Below are 8,974 nucleotides of genomic sequence, written 5' to 3'. Positions count from 1 at the left end.
CTTAACATCTGCCTGAACCTTTTCTAAATTTTTTTCAGTCACCATTGTCTTGTTAAACAAAGTTCTGTTCTCTTCCTGTAGAACTTCAAACTGATTCTTGAGAAGATCATTGTCATGCTTAATCGTTTGTAGATGTTCAACCTCTGCCTTAAGAATCCTGGATTCGTCTCTTAAAGACTCTATCAGACTTTTGTTGTCAAACCACCAAATACCAAGGAAAACTACTAATCCCAGAAGGATCCATAGATGTGGGGTGCTAGACACCTTTTGTAGGATCTCCCACATGGCACACTCAAAAAGACTGTTAAAATCCTGAATAGTAATATTCTCAGACATTTTATTTATAAAAGGAAAAAAAATTTTTTTTTACCTGCAATGACTGGTTCCTGCCAGAGGTGGTGAAAGAGTCCACTGGAGTCCACGTGGAGAGCTGGTCTGAAACAACTCAAAACCAAAATTTATTCAAAGTGACCCCTTCCTCTGTGGCGGTTTGTGTTGTAAAACCACTAATATTTAAGCTTCCATATTCAGCTCCAAACGTCAAGACAGAGAGGGAGGGGCTAACTCCTCTGGTGCTGTGAGCGGTGAGTGGAACAAAGCGCCGCGGCTGGGCCTATGGCGGGCGGGCGAGCAAGCGGGCCGGCGCTGCGGCAACCGCAACCACCCAGGACCTGCTGTGGGCGCAGTGGGCTACGGGGCGGGGGCAAATGTGCCCGAACGTTGGATGCCAAAATGAAGTGGCAGCTTAGATTAATGTAGACAATTGTGTAGGTATTTTCACAACTTTAATGAAAACAAGACTCACGAAACCAAGGTTCCAGTGAAGTACAGGAAGCAGGAAGTGAAGCGCGGCTTCTGTGCACCCAATTTATCAGTAAACATTTGCCCAAGGCGAGCCCGCCCCCAATGGGCAGGCTTATCCCTACAATAGGCAGTTAATATCTCCCAGTAATTTTTGAAAATCATCAAGAGTCTGCAATTGATCTCTCTTGATTTGTAACTTTTAGGGTTAATTTTTTGGTAAACCTACTTTGTATCCTAAGTAATTAGTAGAATATCTTATTTGTATTTATCAGGAACAATTTGTAATCCCAACAAAGCAAAATTTTCTTTTCTGGAGGATCAGAGTGCAAATCTAAGCCACTAGAGGGCAGGGAATGGTGGCATACACCTTTAATCCCAGAATTTGAGAGGCAGAGGCAGACAGATTTCTGTGAGTTCAAGGCCACCCTGAGCTACACAACATTGATCCAGAAACAGACCAGGTGGTAGTGGCTCACACCTTTAATCTCAGTGTTTGGTAGTCACACATCTTTAAACTCAGCACTAGGGAGGTGGATAAAGGAGCAAAATGGCTGGGCATAGAGAGGATTATAAAGGGAAAGAGACAGGAAATCACTGGAGTGTGGAGTCTGAGGTTTGGTGGAGACACAGTGCAGTCTGAGGATCACCCCTTTGGTCTGAGCATTAGTAGAGGCAAAAAGTTTCTCTAGTGACTTACTGCTATGCTTCTCTGGTCATCTGGCAAGCTTTATTTATTAGAATACAAACAAAATATCACTACAGTGGAGGCACCTCTGTACAGTTATATATACCTTCAGTGGTAGCAGGAGCCAAAGACATGAAAAAGACACACTGCAGTTACATCAGGGCCATGAACTCAGATGTCAGTCTGGCTGCAACCCAGGCCTAGACATCACCATGACCCTGGGTGGCAATCACACCACCGCTGTCAGCCTGCTCCTCGTTGCTTTCATCTCCTCAGGTATGCCTCTCTCCGCAGGCCAGGAACCATTCCGGCTCTTGATCTCTCCCATGTTACACCATATAGTTGCTCACCATAACAGCGACCTTGTGCCCAGGACCACATGTGGACCTTCTTGTCCACTCAGTCCATCAGGGTACTGGGCAGAACCCTGTTTCCAAGAATTATAATGGTGCCCAGCTGCCTGGCGCCAGTGATGGGGCAGAGCTGTGCTTGTCCTCCAGCGTTCTACCAGGTTTAGATGCCTAGATGAACTGCTTCCTGCTTGAACCTGATTCTTTTTTTTTTAATGTATTTATTATGTATACAGTGTTTTGTCTGTCTGTATGCTTGTTGGCCAGAAGACGGCACCAGATCTCATTACAGATGGTTGTGAGCCACCATGTGGTTGCTGAGAATTGAACTCAGATCCTCTGGAAGAGCAGTCAGTGCTCTTAACCACTGAGCCATCTCTCCAGCCCTTGAACCCAATTCTTACTACAACCCTATTCTTACTACACACAAGGCTTTCACTTGTCTAATAATATTCATTGTGTTTCTAATTTGTTTGTGGATACTCAAGCATCAAATGACAATTAGGCTTATCTGCAACACCTCAAATAAAAACCACTTCTGATATTCTGTGTTTAAAAAATTTTTTTTTAAAGTGGGAGATGTTAGAACACAGTCCAGTAAGAGAGTTGTATGAGAATTCTGAAACCTTGTGAGAACATGACAAGTAAATAAGATGGGAGTCTTGTGATCTCAGTTTCTTCAAAACAGATTGTTCTGTGGTTGTGTTTTCATATTCCTCCAGGTGTGGCAGGTAGGAGTGAGTCTTCCTTCCAATTGCTCGTTATTGCCTGCTGCTGTTACTCAACTAAATATTTAAACTATCCCTTATATGCCTCTGTAGAAAAATGCTTTCACCATATATGGCTTATTATTATGATTATACACAGGTTGAACTCATGAGAACTTTACACATGTGACCTTTCTAAATAAACCTTCAGTATATATTATCTGGAATAAGTTGGCTATCGCATGAGGTTTTATCAGCTCCATTCTCTAGGTAACACGGCCTCTAGAGCGGGGACTCTCTACCTCTGAGCTATTTCTCCAGACCTCGATTTACATTTTGTTTTAATACAGGGTCTCATTAATTGCCAGTGTTGCCCTTGAACTCACAGTTAGCTCAGGCCTGGATCTTGTGCCCTTCCTCTTTCACTCCTTGGGCTAGGTCAGGTTCTAGTTCACAACTCTGTTTCATTCTCCTAGTGTTATTAAAGAAAAACAATTGTAAACTGGACTTGGTGGCACATGTCTATAATCAATCCCTGCACTTGGGAGGGGGAGGCAGGAGGATCAGCTATTCAAGACTAGCTTTGCTGACAGAGCAGATTTAAAGCCAGCATGGGTTAGATGAAACCCTGCTGTGGGAACTGCTTCAGCCAATAGCCTTTAAGATACTGGCCCACTCTGGGCCTGGCCATATGTACTATAGAAACAGATGTAGGAACATGGGCAGCCCCTTGGCTGCTGGTTTCAGTCCCTGTTCCCTGCTCATGCAGAGGACTGCTGATCTGTGAGTCTATCCCAAAATAAAGAGACCTTTATTATACCCTATTCTGAACTAGTATGGGACTACTTTATTTTAATTGACTACACCTGACACCCAATGTGGATCCCTAGTTCATGCCTACCTGGACTGGCCTAGAAGACCGCAACCCAAAAGGTCTCCCACCCCTGCCTGCCTGGTTTGATTTCACCTAAATAGTGGGGTTTTTGGTGTTTGGTTGGTTGGTTTTTGCCAAAATCCCTCCGCAGCTGAGCTACCCCTTTGGTGGGCCCACTGCGCAACAACTTGTCTCAAGCAAAACAAGCTGAGGAGAGAAGGAAAAGGAGACGAAAGAATAAAAATACCCCTGCATGGCCAGCTCTTTCTGTGGCTGAGGAGATCCTTCTTAAAAACAATGCGTGAATTGTGTGCTACTCTTCCTAATTTATCTAGATTTGTTTCCTATCTCTATAGCAATCCCTACCTCATTTGATTGCTGGAAAAACAAATGTGGAAGCCCAATGTTAAAGAATGTCAAATCATTTCAGAAAAATTTTGAGACTCAGATTAATTGTTCCGTCTTTAGACGTGGCTATAGGCAATCACTGTTTTGTCATTATTCACATTAATTATTTACAAAGTCTTAACAACACTTGGAAGACTTAGGAACTGAAAGGCAAGGCGTGCATGTGTACTTAGTATGACTCAGTTGACACTTAACAAAGGGCTAGCGGGCAGCCCTCTACAGCTGAGTGCAGGCTGAAGCCTGAGCTTAGTTCCCAGCATCACAAAGAACAGAGAGGGCTGGGTAGTGCATTTTACATTATTTGGGCTGGCCATACTAAAAGTGTACTCAAGAAATAAAAATTAAAAAAAGAACTAAAATTAGAAAAACGTAACACTGCTATTTATTAGATTATCTCTAATACCAGGTGATATGTGGAGATCAAGGTGAACTTTATGTAATGAATTTATTTACTCTTAAATAAATGTGTGTGTGTGTGTGTGTGTGTGTGTGTGTGTGTGTGTGTGTATGCGTGTTACTAGGGATCCAACTTGGGGCCGTGGGATTAGGAGGTCTGTGCTCTACCCACCAAAGTTAGAATGCTTGGAGTCTTGAAGATCTTTTCCATCTCCCAGGGAAACAACCTTGAACTCATGTTGTACAACACAGAACATCTTAGTCTCCAACACGACTGAAAAGTTTTCTTCCAGAATTATGACTCAACTTTTGAAGTGAGGGTTTTCTCACCATAGTATTGCAGCCAAGCTGTTTCCACTAACAGTCACGATGTATTAAACAAATTTTTCTGGGTTAGCCTTAATCGTCAACTCGGCACAGCCTAGAGTCATCTGAGAGAACCTTCAGTTAAGGATGTCTATGTCACGTTGGTCTGTGGGCTTATCTTGATTACTAATTGATGCAGGAGGACCCAACCCACTGTGGGCATCACCATCCTTCAAGCAAGTAGCCCTAGGATATTTAAGAAACCAGCAAAAAGACAGCTAAGCAAGAGCCAGGCAGCAGGCAGCGATCGTCCCTCATTTCTGCTGCAAGCTCTGGCTGTGAGCTCCTGTCCTGACTTTCCTCGGGATGGATTTTTGGCCTGGAAATACAAGTCAAGTAAATCCTTGGCCAGAAGTGTTCTATCTCAGCAACAAAAAGAAACTAGAATAATACTGTATTACAAGTCTTAAAATGGTTTTTAAGATAGAGTCTTACTTTTTAACCCAGGCTGGCTGGAATTCATACCAATCTTCTGCCTCCATCTCCCAAGTCCAGGGATATTGCAGGGGCAAAAACTATATGCCAACATGCTTATTTTAAAATGATTTCTTTTTTCTTAATTATGTTTTACATGTGTGTCTGTGTGTGGGTATGTGCACCTGAGTGCATGTGCCTAAGGAAGACAGAAAAAGGTGTCAGATCCGCTGGAGCAGGAATTACAGAAAGTTGTGAGCCATCTGATGTGGGTGCTGGAACCAAGCTGTCCTCTGCAAGAGTGGTACAAGCCGCTGAGCCATTCCCCAGCCCCAGGACATTCATTTTAAATGTCTATTTTACATATTAGAAACTTGTTCTTAACTTCAGAAACAGTTTAAAAGTACAAGCACCTCCAAATATAACTTTTAATTATAGTAATAAGCAAAGAACTACAGAGAATGTTCAGTCAACATGAAAGAAAATTATTCTACCTGGACTTACCTCCGCATTCCGTTCCTAACTTAGCCCAAGTCATAGTCCTAATACACCACAATCATTTTATGCACAGCAAGGTATCAATTAGCATGAGCTTTTAACAAATGGCTCTCTTGATTTTTTTTTATTTATACCTTCTTTGGTTAAGAATATTAAGTTTAATAATTACATGCCAAATAAAATGACAGGACTGGCCCACACTGCAGAAGTATTTTTAATAGCAAAATGCCTTTATATGGGCACATTTTTCCAATCTAAAATAATGTCTCCATTATCTTGAGAGAGCTCAGCTCTTTTAAATCTATAAGAAGAATGCTATGCAGGAGTGTTTGGTGATGATTCAGATTTGAAATTACGCCTCCATCAGTTTGGGCATAAGATGTGTCGGTAAAGTCTGCAATTAGTAAAATTATCTTGGCCTGACTTGCTGCAGGATGGTGATGTCAGTCTACGCATCTAGATCAGAAGGGTTTTTAGTAACAATCACCTTCTAAAGCAGCTCTGTTCTAGGACTGCTATGACGGCTTTGCAAAGTCATCTAAACCTTTGTCATTAATGTCAAGACTAATAATACCTACTGAAAACTGCTACATAGGGGTTTTTTTTTGTCATAATAGTCTGATTGTGGCTCCTAATTTGTAGATGAAGGAGGCAATTTAAATAAATTTCCTAAGATAATACAACTGGCTAATAGTGAAGTTTGGATTAGAACCAGGTCTCAAAGACTTAGTTTCATTCCCTAGACCAGGACTAGTTTTATAATTGGATTCAGTGCATCACTCAAGAGCTCAAGACCTCTTGTTCAAAAAAAAAAAAAAAAAACTAAAATAATGATTTCAAGACTAGAGGATGTGGGTTACTGGTAAAGAATTCTTATCTAGTACACACAATGTGGGTTGTATCCCAAGACCACACACCACTGACTAATAATGTCGAGAGCAATAGCAAAACACTAAAGCAGAGGACGTGAGGCCCTTCTCAATACTGTTCTACGTTATATACCCTGTAAGCAGTATGAACCGAATAAAGTCTCCTAAGAAGCCGCATAGACTCGAGAGTTTGTAGACTAATTGGAGCAGCAAGACTGTAGGCTTCAGCCTATGGAAAGATGGAATGTTGTGGACTACGAAGTCAAAATTGGGGCTGGAGAGGTAGCTCGGTGATTAAGAGCACTTAATGGTCTTGAGAGGCCATGGGATTAGTTCCCAGCACCCATGTAATGACTCATAACCAACTCTAACCCCTGTCCCAGGGGATCTAACCCCTCTTCTGACCCTGCAGTCTCTTGCATACATGTGGCGTACATGTGGCGCACATCCATACCCTCAAGCTCTCACACATACCCATAAAATAATAAAGATTTAAGAAAAGAAGTTACAGTTGTTTGTGGTTGTGTTCCCCTTCCTATGTAGTCCAGAATGGTATCCAGCTCTCCACTCTCTGGCATCGCCCACCCTGTACCAGACTTACAGGAGTCCACCATCCCTCTAGACTCTTTAGTTTCTTTTATAGTCATATGCTAGCAACCACTACATCGGAAATAGCATTTTGTGATTGCTACATAAAGCTCTTTAGTGTTTAAATTTCACAGAGCTCTAGTCTCTGACAACCCTAAGTTTCCAAGCTGAGAAAAAGAGTAGACTCCAAACTTCGCAAAAAAAAAAAAAAAAAAAAAAAGTCTTATAAAGGATTCTCTACCCAAGAGGTAGATTTCTGTGAGTTCAAGGTTGGCTTGATCTATACACAGTGAGCTCCAGTGCAGCCAGAGATATATAGTAAGACTATGTTTCAAAAATAAAATTAAAAAGATTCTCTTTCCTTGTCTAAGATAATGTCTGACTCCCATAGAGACTTCCTGTGTATCTTCCTCTACTTGATGATCCAATCTGATTTTTGCTTGCTTTTTAAACACAGGCTCATGCATGCTATGCAAGCACTCTACCAATTGAATTATACACTCAGGCCCCTACCAGTTTTATTTTATAACTATAAGAACTTGCTGTACTTTCTGTTACGAAACAGTACCATTCAGGCCAACATTCGTTTGTGTTCTTAGAACATAGATATTTGTCTTTGACTTAAAACAAAAAGTATTTTCTTATGAGTCTTTATTTTACATTGGCACCAAATTGATTCCTTTTATCAAGTTATTATCCTCATGGCTCAACCTAATTCAGAAAATATGTTGTTCAAGTTATAATTCTATTTACATGTCCCATGTAGAACCAGCCTGGAGACAAACACATCTCAGATAATCCTTGGAATTACCAAACTAAACATTATAGTTTACTCTTACACTCTGTGGCAGACTGTTTCCACAATTTTAAATAAGTTCTGAATAAAAAATCATCTGCTTTTTAAAACAAACCAGCCTGGCATGATGGTCCATACATGCAATTCCATCCATCACACAGAAAGCCCAGGCAAGAAGGTTGCTACACACTGGAAGCTAGGCTAAGCTGCAGAATGAGGCCATCTCAAAAAAAAACAAAATACCTCCTGAATATAGTGCCACAGCTGTGACTTTGTGCAACATGGGTCTTTGCAACTTTCCCGAACTCTCAGTCCCAGGCGTCTAACCCATCCCGTGGGCCTGTGTTTCTTCGTGGAGCTGCTGGAGAGGGTTTGTTTGCTTTCCTGAGACAGGGTCTCCCTGTGTGTTCCAGGTTGGCCTGGAACAGGTTCTGGGGTGCTGGGATTGCATGCACCAACACTGTGCCTGGCTAGTATCTTGTGTATTCCAGAAGTTTTCCTAGTTCTGGTTTATCAGCATTGGTTCAGAAGGTGGCTGTTATGTTCCATTTCTTATCGTGACAGTAATTTTGCTGCTGTTAGAATTGTAATGTAAATATCTGTGTTTTTTGATGGTCTTAGGACACCTGTGGAAGGATTGGTCTACTCGGGTTGTGATCCACAGGTTGAGAGCCACTGATCTAGATTCTGTGAGAACTGTCTCAAGCATTTCCAATTTTTTTCTTCTGTTTTTTCTTGAGATTTAACTCAATTTCTAGATTGATTTTATTATTAAAGCAGATGTATAACAGTTATGTTTAACAGTTTTGAAAGACTGATTTATAACCCCTGTATGTTCTTAAATCTTCATGTTATCTGTGGTCAGCAAATTTGACTGTTGGTCTGAAGGGGAAGGAAGAGTAAAAAAGCTGGAGTTAGGGCCAGGTTTTCCAGTAGCTGAAGGGGTGGGTGGTACGTACCTCTAAATGAATGTGTACTTATGGGCACCGGCTGCATAAAATGCAAGGAACGGAGTTCACTGCGAGATTTCTTGGGAGTACAGTTTGAAGATCTTAAATTTAGGTTAGAGTATGAACTGGTTACATTGCAGGGTGGTGGCTGCAAACTTTGTCTAGCATTTCCTTAATACAGATTTGCAGGTGAAGAGCCATGCACTTCAGAACTAGGGGGACTGCTGTAAACAAACAGTACATCACAGGTGAGCATTTTTTTTTTAATG

The sequence above is a fragment of the Alexandromys fortis genome, unplaced genomic scaffold, assembly GCF_014885135.2.
Source record: "Alexandromys fortis isolate MF-2015 unplaced genomic scaffold, M_Fortis_MF-2015_v1.1 scaffold_210, whole genome shotgun sequence".
Taxonomy (NCBI): domain Eukaryota; kingdom Metazoa; phylum Chordata; class Mammalia; order Rodentia; family Cricetidae; genus Alexandromys; species Alexandromys fortis.
This window is presented reverse-complemented; position numbering follows the sequence as displayed.